Source organism: Dermochelys coriacea, chromosome 2, assembly GCF_009764565.3.
Source record: "Dermochelys coriacea isolate rDerCor1 chromosome 2, rDerCor1.pri.v4, whole genome shotgun sequence".
In the NCBI taxonomy this organism is placed as follows: Eukaryota; Metazoa; Chordata; order Testudines; family Dermochelyidae; genus Dermochelys; species Dermochelys coriacea.
In genome coordinates this window covers 118,737,717-118,753,425 of record NC_050069.1, presented here as the reverse complement: position 1 = coordinate 118,753,425, position 15,709 = coordinate 118,737,717, and the positions used below count along the sequence as shown (strand labels likewise).

Here is a 15,709-nt window from a genome sequence, read left to right as displayed (position 1 = left end):
TATGCTGTAGCTGGGATCACTGATTCTATCTTTGCATGCTGCGTGTGGGCACTCACTCGCTGTGTCACATTTGTAGTTTGGTTGGTACAGTCGAATCATACAGGTTCAGAATTTCACTGTCCTGAGGAACCAGTAAATATTTGTGTGGTTTAAAAATAATAAATTTAAAATCTGGAGACTTTTAAAACTTAGTGTAACTAGGGGTCATTGTACTGTAGCTCACCTGTGTGATTGAAAGTAATGCACAGCTTCTGGCTCTACTTTATCTCAGGCTGTTTGTACACTGAGCATTGATAACCGTTTATAGACAATACATGGCATTTGTTTTCTTCCTCGTGATAGCCCTTCATACCAGAACGTACTTTACTCACATTTAATTGGTTTCAAAATTTCCTGTGTTGAATTAAATGTGAGATATATTTTTCAGGGTGGGGGTGAGGACCCTTTGTTAGCTCTGTAACAAACACGGCATGTGAATAGATTAGAAAAGTCATCTTGTTTTTTTTTCAAAAGGCATCAAGCCCCTCCCGTAGCGCAGCAGGGCATAGTACATCGAACTTAGAGACCTTTAAAGTACATGCTGAAATGGATGCTGGGAAGATACAGTACATTGCTTGGGCACAACTCCAAAACTCTCAAGGCAAGCAATATTTAAACAAGCTGAACGGTCCCTTTAGGCAAGCAGCAGGAAATCCAGCACTCAGCTTTGTGTTGTTGCATGGTCAGCAGAAGATAAAAGTGTGGGCTGTTGCAGCTGGGGTTCCCTCCTATTCCTGGATGGCAAACTGTTAAGAAAAGATAAAAGGACAGGGAAGAACAGGGTTCTTACTGAAAAGGGTTCTTTCTTATTTAAGCTATTGAAGTGCTTTGAAAGATGTTGGGCCTTAATCTTCTCTCATTGATATTGGTGTAATGTAGAGCATCTCCACTGAGGTCAGTGGAGTTGTGCTGCTGTAAAATCAGTGTGTGAGAGGAGAATCGGGCCCTTTGTTTCATCACAAACAACTATTTTTTAAACAAGGCTTCATTAGCTATAGGCACAGCCACTTCACAGCCAGCAAGCATTTAGGCAACTGTCTGCTACTGACTGGGGCTTTTATTTTCAAATGCTTCTAGAATCCAATCAGCTATTTTCTTCTCTAACTTTATATCTGAAGCTCATTCCTGATTGTAGGCTCTTTAATAATTAAGAGAAGAGTTTAAATGAATAGGACTATTATTTCAAGTCATCTGATCTCTATTTACCATATTCCCCCCAACCCCCCCCCCCCCCTTCCCTGCCATGACAGTGTTGGTGTCTTAGGAAAGAGAGTGCTTAGAGCATTTGTTACCAATTTAGTAGCAAGTACGTGCTCAAATTTAGGTCTTCAGAGTTGTGTGTGTGCCATATGTGGCCAAAATGTAATCTTTGCTGGTTCTAGTGAAAAAGAACAAACATGATTTTGCTATTCGTCAGATAGTGTTTCTTTTAATTTAGTGTGATTTACACTGGCACAGTCTTTTTGTTTTGGTAAGACAGTTCAGCAATTAGGCACCCTAGGGAGCACAGTTATGAACTGATCACTCCCCTGGGTTTACTGAGGTATGAAACATGCCAAGGCAGAATCTCTGACTTCCCTCAGAGATGTGCTAATCCTCCTAATTACCCCCACCTTTATAATAGCAGTAATGCAGCTCCTAGAAAGTCCGTTGTCATTTCAGAAGTAACCTTCTTTGTGATATTTTTGGGCTATACGAGAGGATTTGTTGGGGAATCCATCAACTTGTTTTGGCTCTGATAACCCATATGGAATTTGCTATGGGGTATGTTAGGGGTTATCATTTTTTGTAGTGTTTTATATTTGTAATAAAGCTCATCCTGTACATGATATTCCCCTCCAGACCCAGGGCTGGTGTGTGTGTGTGTGTGTGCGCGCGCGTGTGTGTGTGTTGCTTACCTTTATAAATTGTATTTATATAGTGTAGGATCCTAGTAGTTAGATATGGAAAAGACCTATTAGAGTATGTCTACATTGCAGGTAGGCATCCGTGGCTGGCCCGTGCCAGCTGACTTGGGTTTGTGGGGCTCGGGCAAAGGGGCAGTTTAATTGCAGGGTAGATGTTTGGGCTTTGGATGCCAGAGCTCTTTGACCCTCCCACCTTGCAGGGTCCTGGAGGTCAGACTCCAGACCAAGCCTCAATGCTTACGCTGCAATTAAACAGCCCCTTTGCCCAAGCCCGAGTCAGCTGGCACAGGCCAGCCACGGGTACCTAATTGCAGAGTAGACGTACCCTTAGATACTGCTTTAGCTGGGGGTTAAGTGACAAGTGCTGATACCTTCTCTTGCTTTCATAAACTTTGCTTAAAGTTTGAATTAGGGAACAAATGAAATGAGTCTGGTGGCCTCAGCCCAATTCTTAATAGATAAATTATACCACATCACCATATATGAAATTAGCATATTTGTAACCAGATTGCTGCCACATCATACTGATAAGTCATTGATTTAGAGCTGGTGGTATTACTTCCCCTGTAGCTTTCTTGTTTTAACTAATTCAACTATATACTTGTTTTAACAGCAATATTATCGAGAGATTCAACCTCTTCAATTATACTAGGTAATCTCTCTTGATCTACTAGCTCAGTTCTATTAGACTCACTGAAACATTCCACTGCAAGGGGATGAACAGGCAGGAGAATCTAATTTTGGAGCTTTTGCTCCCACCACTTCGTTATTTGCTACGGTTTAGTGTCTCTAAAGGAAAGTAAAACTTCAGCTGTAGTGTTTTCACATTGAGTGTATATCTTTTTCTGAATGAGTATGTGATCTTCCTGTTCCATTGGCCTTTCAAATCAAGCATAAATGCAATCAAAGCTGTTATAGTTGTGACCCGTTCTGTGAACCTTTGCTGAACTTTCCCAGCTCTCGTAAATATTCTAGCCCTGATTTTCCTTTTACGCTGGTGCAGGTTATGAGTGGCACCACTGAAGCCAGTGGAACTACACTTTACAATACAAACTAGCTCAAAAGTGGAATGATCGACAGGAGAATCAAGTCACCTAGTCTGGAATTATAAACAACTTGATCTTAGAATTGGAGCAGGGTGCGTCGGTCTGTCTGTCTCAGAGAAAACTCACAGGAACATTGCTCATCCTAGTGAGTTTGAATGGCAGGATCATTCAGTATTTGTGAATTAACAAATACAGTGTTGATATACAGTGTATATATGTAATTTGAAAACTGATTAGCTTAGTTTCACTAGCAAACTAATACCATCCTGCCAGAGGACTTCGCTTCCTGCTGGATATGTAAATGTTTATAAAATAACTAACTCTTGTGTTTATGTCCCCAGAATCCGTCACAAGTGTAATTGTTGTTAGGCTTGAAACAGGCTATGTTTTGGTGTTCAATATGTAACTCAAGGGGAGAAGGAAGGAAGTTGCCCTTTTCATAGATAGATTGTTCAAAGAGTTGTCTGTGTCATCTGTTTTACTGTATGAGCAGTGGAACTCCTCCTTTTTGTAGGGGAGGGTAGTTTAGGACCAGCAACAGACACTCAAGGAGTTTGCCCGGAAATCAAGGAGTATACCTAAATGTCTGCCTAGAATGAGGCACACTGCAACTGTCCTGATGTTTTGTAATAGATGTGTGGCTTGTGGAAAGAACTGGTCACAGGTTGCTAACTTGGTCCAAACAAGTGGAACATCACATGCTAGGAATTGTAGTCTCTTCATACTGAGCTTTTACAATGAGGATGAGTAGAAGGATGAAAGCCTGTGGTGTTTGTAAGATCCTATAAATCCAGATAGCTGTGGTGGTTGTTCCTCTTATGTTGTATCTCCATAATTGAGCCCTTGTCTACACTACTGGTTACTTCAGGATAACTTACATTGCTCAGGGGTGTGACTAATACACACCCTGAGTGATACAAGTTTTACCAACCTAAGTGGCGGTGTAAACAGTGGGGGGGAGGGGCGGCTTCTACTACCGCCGCTCATGGAGGCAGGAGTTATAAAACTGATAGCAGAGCTCTCTCCCATCAGCTTAGAGTATCTTCACCAGAAGCACTACAGCGACGCAGCTGCACTGCTGTAAGTGCTGTAGTGTAGATGTAGCCCGCAAGTTTGCAGCAATAGTAGCCCATTCTGTATGGTCCTCTGCCAATCTCTCTCTGTTGAGGGATAATCACCCAGGATCCCACATCATCCATCCATGATCTTCTTTTTCTGCCTCATGTTCTTCTGCCATCAACTTTTCCTTTTAATTTCCGTAGACATGCATATCGCCCACTGAACCTCTTAAAAGGTATTCTGCAAATTGAATCTTTCTTTTCGTAAGATCTTACACTAGTGTTTGCTGAATTCCAGTCCTTTCCAGTTGGTTACACAATCTATCTATATTTTCAGAATTCTTCTATAACACCAACATTTGAAGGACTGTCGTTTCTTTATTATCGTTTGAATGTCCGTGTTTCACAGTTGTAATTTAACACAGACCAAATATATATTTTTAAGTTAGAATTTAATCTTCAGATTTATGTCTGTTCTGATTACATGATTATTCTTCCAGAACATTTCTTTCACTCTTGCTATTCTGGTTCTGACTTCCATCCTCTGTAATGATGCTCCTAAGTAGCAATAAAGTCTCATTTCCTGTATAGCTGTTGTGTTCACTGGAATCTTGTTTTCCCAGGATCCTTGCATACCACCAGAGCTGTAGTTCAAGGATTTTGAAAGCTTTACTGATATATCCAGCAGAGCATGGAAGCTCATAGAGCCAAACTCACTGCTGACACAGGTGGTCACAATTCTGGTGACTTCACTGTTGTTTGCACCTCCATATAGCAGAGATGTTAGTCCTTTGAGTTTAGTAAACTTCAAACTATTCCTACTACAGTTTCCCAGTCAGCAGGTATGGCCTGCGGAGCTTACAGCATTGCAGGAGCAAGGTACAGATTGAGTAGGCCTACTCACCAGGCCTACTCAGCTGATTTTGGTCATTCGCTTGCTTACCACCACAGAGCTTACAATGCTTGCAGACTCTCTGAGTTCTGTGCTGACCTCCATGGAGTCCTTGTGAGTCTTACGAGGCGAGGCATGTGTACTTTGTAATATCCTTTTGCAATGCCTGTGAATCTTGTAAAGTCCATTGGACCAAAAGCAATACTATAAGGAATGTAGAAGGTCAGCAGACATACTTGGGTGGAGGGGAGAAGAATAGGTTCTGTGTCCTCCCATCCCCACAGTCAAATACAGACGTGTCTAACAAAGCTGGGGAACTTTTGAATTCCATGAGCAATTGCTGAACTTGATACAGTAATGCGTATAATAATAAAAGATAGCACCAAGGAGTCCGCATTATGGACCAGGCCCCTTTTGTGTTAGGCACTCTACAAACACAGAACAAAAAGATTGCCTTGGTGCCCAGAGAACTTCCAGTCTATGCTCCATTTGTGTCACAGAGTGAGGTGCTCTGTGGGAGCCCTGCTGATCCTGGAGGATGGTGCATTGCCCAGCTGCTCCTAATTCATTTAAACACTCTTCCTTCATTTTCTTATACGTATGAAAACATACGAATTTTTACTCCTTCCCCCTACCAAGAAAATTTGTGTTAAGAAACAGTAACATTATTTTGCATTCCCACAGTGCTGTCCATCCGAGGATCTCAACACACTTTTTAGAAGATTTAGTGGGCAGTCTACTTCATATATCATAAATTAAATTTATCTCATTTGAATACAAAACCAAATTAAACAGTTGATTTCAGAATTAAGGCTCCATGAACCACCTTAGCTCTGCCTACTTAAAAGAGCTCATGGATGTCCTCACATGTAATACAACTATTTTAGAAAAATTTCACATTGCCAACAAAAATTATATATTTTACACCTGGGCTTTTCTCTCCTCCTTGGGGGGGGGGAATCATGAGCTCAGTTTGTGTGACCTGTGGTACTCTGACATCAGCAGCAAGTGTATGTAGAAGGCACAAGATAAAGTTACAGAGCTGGCCTGCATCTCTAAAGTGAGGTGCAAATCATAGATGGAGAGGGAATGACTAATATACAATGAGGTATCTAATCTTAATGGAAATAATGGATGTGATATGTTGGTGTCTGGCTCAGAGCAGAATGTGGGACGATGTTGTCTGAAAACCTATTTAGAGAGCAAGATGCAAGACTGCAGGATGGTGGCCTGTAAGTGGGTCAGGTCTTTAGTCTGTGCCAAGAAGGAAAGAAATGTGTGTCTGGCTCATCGTGGTCATGTGGACTGGAAAAGGGTCAATGACTAGGCAGTGGTTTTGAGATCAGCCTGAGATAGGGTTCTGTATTCCATGGTCGATATTATAGATTAAAGAAATGCAGGTGTAAAGAAATGTGTCTTATGGGTGGATGAGAGGTCACATATGTGAGGTCAGAATTTTTATTATTATAGTACTACCTTAACTCTGCATTCCTTCACTCCAGTATGTCTCCCTCCCTCTTGGTTTTCGTTTTGTTGGTTTGTGTTAAACTAAAACTTTCTAATTAAACTGTACTGTAAAGCAGAGGAGTGAGTTAGTGTGTATGTGTGTTATACAGAAATTCTGATCTTTTAACTGTTTTAATAGAGGTTTTTATCTGGAATACACAGTAGAGAGGATAGATCCTGTGCTCACCCAGGAGCAGAAGACAGGAATATGATGATATTAACAAGGTGGGGAGAAAAGGAGGTTTTTGTTTAGAAAAAGCCTAGTCACTAAAGCCTGTGGAGCAGGGAAACCCTGCTGATAACACCTCGGAAAATAAGAGGCTCTGTCTCTTTCCTGACTTTAAAGGAGTGGTGCCTTGTAATAAATGGCTGCCATGTGGCAGCTGTCTCCCAGCTTTGTGAGTCTGGCAGTAGTTAATCCTGTCAGCAAGGCAGGCTCCCTGGAAAAGAGCAACAAGAAGAGCTGCACGTTCTTAAACAATTCTATCCAAAAAACCTTTTTGTTGTTGTTGTTGTTGTTTGTTGTTTAATTGAGTCTTTTCCCCATGAAATCAAATGTGGTATTTCAGTGAGTTTCTCATCTAAAAATAGTATTAGTAGAATCTACTATGAATTAAAAACAAAATGAAAATAAACAAAAACTTCACTGCAGGGTGTGTATGTTGTAGGGTGTAAGAGAATCGCTGCACCAAGGAGGAACTCTCTCCACAGTATTGCCATCCTCAAGTATTCAAAAATTGAGTCAGGCCACCCCCCAAAAAATCATGACTGGCTTACAATGCCTAAGACACTTGAAAAATTTTTTAATTTTATATGCTTTCTTGTTTGTTTTTACCTCTGGGTTCATGCTTTCCAGCTTTTCTCCCCAACTGAGGGCTGGAAACATACATATAAAACGTTTTTGAGCAAAAGGTGTGATGCTCATTTAATACCATGGCTCCATCAGATTTTGCAAGATATGATAAAATCGTGATAGGTGGCAAACGTGACATTGTTATTCCCCTGATTTCTAATCAAAGTTTTCTAATGTTATGCATCGTTTTACTAAATTAACTCATTAGGTGCAAAGCGTTGTGGGGTGTGGCTGTGTAAGGTGTTCCCAACTGAAAGCTGGGTGAAGGAGGGGGCTGTGCTAATATTGTCCCCTTAGGGCTTGTCTACACAGGGAAACTGACCAGCATAATTATATCAGTATAGTTGTACTGGTATAACTCCCCATGTGAACACTCTTATTTTTTCCTAAGCTGCTTCCAAAGTGACAGTATCGCTAAAATTCACCATATAGCCAAGCCTTCAGTGAGTCTCTTTTTAAAAAAAATCCCTCTAAGGTGGTAGCAGATCATGACCAGGGCTCCCCCCAGAGATGCAAAGCATTATCAGGAGATCGGCTGTTGCTTCCTGTGCACACTTCACATTGCTGATCCAGCCTTCCTCTAATCCTTCCTCAGTCTGTTCGAGTTGCTGCTAATGCAACTCCAGCTACATAGTGAAGAGTGCAGGGTTAGGATACTAATTGCTGCACAAATTAGTGCCTGACACACACATCTGAGTTCCATGAGAAAAGATGCCCTGAACAGCTTCAGCTTAAACTGGAGAGTGATGTCTGATACGTTTCTGCTCATCTGATCCACCAGTTGGGACTGACGGGCCGCCCCTCCTGACCAACAGGTGCAGAGACCGATTGCCAGTGAGCAATTCAACATCACCAGTTTGTGGCTTTCCTTCGTCTCAGCATTACTACGACTGCTGTCTTCACGATGCTGTAATAAGAACAACCAGACCAATTGTCCCCAACCGATTCATTACAGTGGATGCCTAAGCATCTGCATGACCAATTGATAAGACACAGAAGTCCCCGTTTGTAACTTGTCTCAGAAACAATTGATTGCAGGCTCTGGCTGCACTGCATGGAACACAGATGCCTGCTCTTGGCCCGCCTTTAAAGGGCAAAGCTGCAGCATCATGCCTTTCATCAGGTTCTCTCCCCTCCTCTTCGTTTTACAGCAGGAATCCCGTGGCTTGAACTGGCTATACCGTCTGGGATTTCAGCCTCCCTGTCACCGTTGTCCAGCTCTGCCTGCATGTAGCCCTCATAGCTTTTCTTCAGCAGACGTTTTTAGAATCCAGGAGCACTTTGTCTTGGGTTACAAGTTGTTGTTATTGTTGTTGTTGTTTTTGTCCCCCCCCCCTTTTTTTTTTCTTTTCACCATAAGCTTTCCACCTGGTTCTTCCAGATTTAATCCATCTGTTCTATTATTGAGGCTCCTGGATGTGAAATCCCTTCCCTTCCATAAACTGGAGTACCGTGCCTGGCCATCCTTTCCTTTCAAAGGGGTATCTGACATCTTGGTATATACAACTTTCCCAAAGGTTCATTCATATTAATGATCTGGCTGTATTATGGTTCACCTTTATTTTGTTTTGTTTTATTTTTTAACAAACGAGGACCCAACCACAGATCTCTTTACCTGTTGCAATTTAGACCATGTTTCCTTATTTTACAGCCCCAGCCTGTCTGTCTTGGTCGAATGCAGTGTTGCAGCCCTGTCAGTTTCAGGATATTAGGCGAGGTGGGTGAGGTAATATCTTTTATTGGACCAATTTCTGTTGGTGAGAGAGACAAGCTTTCAAACTTAAAGAACTCTTCTTCAGGTCTGGGAAACATATTCAGTGTGTCACAGCTAACTACAGGGTGGAACAGATTGTTTAGTATAAGTAGACAATCTGTTCCATCCTGTGTGTTAGCTGTGACACTGAATAAGTTTCCCAGATCTGAAGAAGAGTTCTGTGTAAGCTCAAAAGCTTGTCTCTCTCATCAACAGAAGTTGGTTTAATAAAAGATATTTCCTGGTTGAGCCAGGGGGAGTGCCATGTGGTGCTTTGATGTCTGACTCACTACTTATCATAATGCATCACTAAAGGAGTCTAACAAGTATCCCTTTACCTCCCCCCCCAGGAGAAAGGGCACCTCTCATTTCTCACTGCTGCTTAGTGAGGGAAAGGAGACCCAGGAGCCATTACAGGGAAGGCATTTCCTCAGTTCTTTCATGGCTTCTCTGCAGAAACAGCTCCTGGCTCTATAAAGGGCCACTCTCCTTGCCAGCTTGTTTTGTATCTTCACCCCAATGAGGCTCCTGATCATGGCGTTCCCAAGAAATACAAAGCACTAGCAGGAGTTCAGATACTACAAGAATGAGTGCCATATAAGAACCTATATAGAACAGAATAGAATTCTCCTCCCCATGGCTCTTTCCCAAGGTTGGCCGCTTGAGGAAGGGAGCTTGGAAAGTTGTTCTGTCAGTCCCTCTTTTTGCCCACTGAGATGAGTCAGTACTGTTAAGCAGCAAAATAATGCTCAGAACTGGGAAATGCTCATCTGTCTACTGAAAGACGCTATGTGAAGTCTCAAGCTGCTCAGTATTCTTGCAGCCGGTGCCACTCTTCAGGGAGAGAACTTGCCTGGCTTGCCACTCCATCTAAAGCAAATAAACCAGACTTAAAGCCAAGAAACACATCTACTTCCTGGAACTCTAAGTCATTCACACAGCTGTCTTAGCTTTCAGAACATATGCAAAGCAGTTCTTATGGGAGACACAGTAATGCTTTTGTGTCTGTCTTCAACAAGCAGAAAAGGAATATAGGAATAGACATACCAGATAACACCAAAGGTCCATCTAATCTAGTGTCTTCTTCTGATGGTTGTCAGTTCCTCCAGCTTCAGAGGAAGGCAGCCGGCTCCTCATTTCCAGTTGTGCCATGCTGTAGCATGAGGGGTTAGAGAGGAGAGGAGTGAAAACTCGTTCCTGATTTTTTTTTTTTTTTTTTTTTTTTTTTTTTGTGGGCCTTCAATTTGTTGCTTGAGTATTTTGTCTTAGCTCTTGTAGCTGATAATTTTAGAGCTCCTAACAACATTATCCAGATCACTTTCAAATTCTGATCTCCTCTTCACTTGAGCAAGTTCCTGAAGATACTGAAATATGTAGGAACTTATTTCCTGGGACTTTGTTGCTAAATAAGCTAAACCCAGAAATGGAATCAGCAGTAAGGATGTGGGGAGTTTCTTCTGACTAGCTTTCCGTGTCATGTGCTAGCTGTTAAGTAGTCTGTAGGTGGACGTGATTGCCACCAGATTGGGAAAGAAGGGGTTTATACTCTTCAGCAACTATCCAACCTAAATATGGGTCAGTAGTGATCACCGTCTCGGTGTCTGACTCTCTGGTGCCTGGCACTTTGTGTAGTCACTTAAACTTGTGCAAAATGCTACCCAATCAGAAAGGGAATGTTTCACACCCACCGTGCGCAGGTGTAAGTGACTGACTAAGGTGCCAGTCCATTGAAGAGCCAGACACTCAATCCCTATCTGGGGCCATCCAGTTTTTGCTCTCACGTTCAGTACTTGCCCAGTATATCCAGCTTTCTTGCCTCACAGCTTAATCTCAGTTAGGGAGGCAGTTCATACCACATATACATAAACATACCATATCAGACAATGAAGAAACATTGATGTAACATTAAAGTTAAGAAATGGAGCACAAAAGATAAGATCGAGACCAAATTCAGTTACATTAGGGCTGCTTTTGTGTCACTGAAGTGGCACAGGGAAGCTGGAGCATACTGGTGAATCTCATCCACGATATGGCAGGGGACTGGTTCACCACTGCATTATTTTAGTTGTACACCAGTATAGTTGCACTGGTTTCAGTACAGTTACGTCATGCATCTGGAGTAACTCAATGGTAACTCAAAGGGCTGTAGTTTTTTCAGCATCATTAACTTGCCCATGTTGCCAATCCTACATACTTTTATGGTACATAGGTATTTTGTTATCTAAGCTCTTACAGAGGAAAAATACGCATGTGGGTTATTGACGGGTCTTTGAGGGTGAAGGGATGGCAGGTTTGGTAATTATTTATTTATTTTTTTAAACCAAAGCAAAAGTATAAACCATTATGCCTGCATAGACAAAGTAATATAAATACACCAAATGCTGCTAACAAATTCTAGTATAAATAACAACATAAAAGGCTCATAACCAAATGGGCAGTCTCAGTTTAGTGGTTGGAGGATTCCCTTAAAGATGTGCTTCTTTGGGTTTTGTGAGTTTAGAGTGACATTTTCTCTGGGTAAAATTCTACCTTTACGTGTGTGTATTCAGACATTTTCGAAGATATTCTCAGTGCCTTTTTGACTTAATGCTAAGTAGTAGAAAGAACTGTCACCATAAAGTCCTGTTCCTCTGTCTTATCCTTTTTGCTTTTCTTTTCATATAGGCTGCTCTGTACTGGTGCTCCAGCAGTGGTGACAGTGAGGTGACGCTACCAGTAAACTTCTCTGCCGTTGGGGCCTCGCCAGCACCAATACTTCAGTAGCCAGGGCAGACTTGGTATTAAAAAAGGTCAGTTGGAAAACTTTCTTTGGTTTTCCTTTCTTCAGGCAGTGGCATTGAATAGTATCACTCTCTTTCTTCTTCCCACCCAGCTTGTTTCCTCCCCATCTCCTCCCTGAAGGCTTTGATGCAAAATTTCAGTAAAACTATAATCCTGCTTTTGATGTGACCAACAGCATGGGAGATGAGTGGGGAGAAAAGTTTCCCATTGCATGCTCTGAGTGAAATTCATTCCAGTGCAGAAACTCAGCACGAGACCTATGTACCATGTATGTCTCACTTAAGTCCTCATTTGAAGGCTCAAGTGCAACTTTAGTGGTGAATAGGTTTGGTGCTGGACTTCTAAATGGAGGTGAATTTCAACCTACGAGATCTATCTTTCAGAACACCGAGAAAGAAACTATCGTGGGCTTTTTGTCCCAGATGAGATGTCCTCTTGCTGATTTGAACAAAGTTATTCCTCTCTAAATCTCTGCATTAGTAATGCTGCCTGGACTTTCATTTAAACAATCTTTGGTTTCACTTCTCATTGAAAAAGTAGGTCATTTTAGGGGGATGGTAAGTAGGACTAGTAATGCTTTTTAGGCCCAGAAAGGAAAAGTGTTTGAAATGCATTTATTTGTGTGTGTGTGTGTGTGTGTGTGTGTGTGTGTGTGTGTGTGTGTGTGTGTGTGTGTGTGTGTGTGTGTGTGTGTGTGTGTGTGTGTGTGTGTGTGTGTGTGTGTGTGTGTGTGTGTTAAGATGGGAATCCTCCTTTCTCCCCCCAAAAGAAAAGAGTTTCCATAGTATAGAACATAGTGTGTTTAATGAAACCAAGAAAAGTGTTTGGTTAAAAGTGTTAAATTTTCTCTGGCCCAATTAATTCACGGCTTGTACTTTAACATTAATGTGGGGGGGGGGGGTTAAGCGGAACAATGAGCTGCTTTGTGCTGTACATCAGATTTGCTCTCTCCTTGCCTGGACTGTGTGTATTGTGTGCTTCTTCCTATCTATTCCAAAGGGAGTGCTCATGTGCAAGACAGTAAAACAAACTGTAGTAAAAACTTGTAATCGCTCCAAAGGGTTGGGGCACACTTTTTGCTTCTGTAGCACCTTCTTTGTGGTGAGTCGAGTGACTGAAGAAGCATCATCTCTTCTTCCTTCCCTCTTCAAAGATTGTAACCACGGTTCTCCTGTTGCTTTATCACTAGTGCTTTTAAAATGAAAGGAGAAGATGCTGTAACCATCAAGAATGATCTTTTTTTAAGATAAAATGGAGGGGGGGACAGGCGGGGAGGAGTAAATGTTGATGAGCTGAGCTTCAGCATACTGTGGAGTCACATTTTATCCCAAAGGAGGAAATAGATCTAGCAAATGCCTTCCTGTTCAGACTGAATGGGAAGCAACAAGTTTTACATGATCTTTGCTCAAGCCTCTGCTTTACTGTGTCCCTTCAAAGCTGATTGTCATTTTTTTTCAGATCTCGCCTTTATCACAAATGGCTATTTGCAGTCTTTAGCTTTCTGTGGTCCTACATTCTCAGTCTCCTACAGATGCCACACCTCTAGCCACAGCAGCCAGAGCGAAGGGACAGATTCTTGCTAGGGAACCTGCGGTCAGATGTCTGGCTCTGAATTTGTGTGGGTGGGTGGAGTGAGGATGGAATGCTTACTCCATAGGGAATTAATTCAGTGTTTAATACAGCCCAAGGTGGTATTGCCTCCAAGCTGAGCTCCCTCTTCACTGTGGACCTCCCTGTCTCCTTTAATTGGGAAGGGGGGTAATTGCCCAGTGCAGCAATAAGCAGAGGGATCCCCAAGAGCTTGAGAAGACAGGTGATCCTGTAGCCAGGCAGTTATAGAACTTCCATATTGTTGGCTCTGTCTCCCCAGTTGATTCCCTGAAATAGGTTCAGTGGGCCAAACCTTCTCTTTTCTATTTGGAAAGGGGGGGAATGCATCCCTCCCCCCCCCACAGATGTGTAATAAATTTTGAAAGAGAAACCTCACCGAATTTTCCTGCCCCAGGGCCCCTCCCTGCCATGGGTTTCCCACAGGAAGAAGTGATTTGGCCCAGTATTCTTATTGTTGCTATATCCTATTGCAAATAGAAAGTTGTGCTTCCAGAATCAATGCATGCTATTGTCTTTGTTTCAGTGGTATAGTTTTCCTTCCCACAACAGTACTGGAATATATTTTAGTGCACTCCAATAATACTTACTCTTGCAGAAATTAAGTTTCACTCTTTAAACAAACTAGGAAGTTTTTAATATACAGAAAAAATTGGTCTCCTGTTTAAAAACAAGATCAGTATCCAAACATCTTGTTTGAGTTGGCAGAAAGCTGTATTTTAGTTTCAGTCATAAAATAGCTATTTGTAAACAGAAGCTGTTATGGGCTGCAATTGTACTGTATTGTGCCCTTTCTGAAAGGTGTACACCAGGTATACTTGCACAGAGATTGCAGAACTGAAGGTGAGATTTCAGGCTGATGTTTGCATGTCTGCCCTTTTCTTTCTTTCTGATGACCAGTTTGAATCAACAGCTAAAAACAATGCTAGGAATTCAGAATTTATTTCTCTGAAAGACCCCCTGCGGTATTTAAATTAACATGGACCACACCCTGTTTTTACAGTGGTTAAATGGATTCATTTTTTTTGTTTTTAACTGTTTTAGAAAGTATCTGATAATTAAGGATTGACATGTTGGTTACTGGGTGAAAAATTCAAGAATAGTTATTGATCTGCTCAGAAAGAAAGATGGTTAAACTAAGTTTTGTTTTTTGCTTTAACAAAAACAGGAAAAGGGTTTAATATTTTTTCCAGTTTTTCTGTTGTATTAAGTAAAGGGATGCTGTTAAGTAAGATTAAGTTTTGGCCAATGTCAAAAATTGTAAACTATTAGAGAAATGCTGTTTGTTGTGATTTTTACTTTTGTAGTTGTTGTTTTTTTAAAATAAATCTACTCCTGCATGAACCCTTCATCGCTGAAATTTAAAAAATAAAAAGCCATCACTTTTATGGGCCAAAATAAAGTAAGCTGACACTGCAGCTAACAAAAACCCTGATCTGAGAGCTGTGCAAAAATGAGGAAGCTAACAAAGAAATTAATTTAAATTCTGCTAGAAACACAGTGCCTGATCCTGAAGTGCAGGTCACCTGCAACCCTTATTGAACTCAGTGGCCATTTTAGATACTCAGCCCCACATCAGAAAGGAAAATCAGTGCTTGCGGAGTGGAAAGGTATTAAAATTAGTAGTGTGTCATTCAGGAGAGTATAACATACAGTTTATAAAAGTCCAGTTTAGGGAGCAGGCCGCATTGTCTAGTGTGTAGACCACAGGATTGGAATCGCGACTCCTAGGCTTTAATCCAAATTCTATTACTGTCCCAATGTGTCAAGTTACTCAGGTCCTGATTTAGGACAGGTACCTAAGCACATGGGTAACAGTTAAGCAAGTGAGTAGTCCCTCAGAGCTTGATTCTGCCATCCTTCCTCCCACTGAGGTGAAGGTAGGTGTCGTGTAAGGAGCTATTCAGCATGAGCAAACATGGAAGAATTGGGCCCTCCGTCTCTCTCTATGCCTTTGTTTATCTACCTGTAAAGTGGGCATCACTGGGATGTTTTACTAATTCATTAATGTTTGCAAAGCAGTTTGGGATCCACTGACAAGTGCTACATAAATGCAAATATATTATGTAAGCTCAATGATGCCTTAAATGGGATAATTACAGTAAGATGTGCTCATTCTTTTTACAAGAAAATATTCCTTATTATTTTCACTGCTATTTGAGGCTTGTAGCCTCTGCATATAGGGAAATAAAAGCACGTAATGCCCTTAAAGGCCTGCTGACAGACACCATTTTGAAATCTGAGATGGTAAAGCTTCCAAAGGCTG

General features: G+C 41.5%; 1 protein-coding gene across 7 annotated transcripts in view; it reads left to right on the top strand.

The window, feature by feature from the left end:
* The window catches only part of RREB1 (ras responsive element binding protein 1), a 141,350-nt gene that overhangs the window by 49,730 nt on the left and 75,911 nt on the right, over nt 1-15,709 (top strand). For 3 of the 7 annotated variants that reach the window (XM_043508363.1, XM_043508361.1, XM_043508362.1), the window contains exon 2: nt 11,719-11,843. The exons of the other annotated variants lie outside the window; for them this stretch is intronic. The gene's annotated coding sequence lies outside the window, so the exon portion shown is untranslated. The remainder of the gene's footprint in view (nt 1-11,718; nt 11,844-15,709) is intronic. 7 annotated transcript variants of the gene reach the window in all.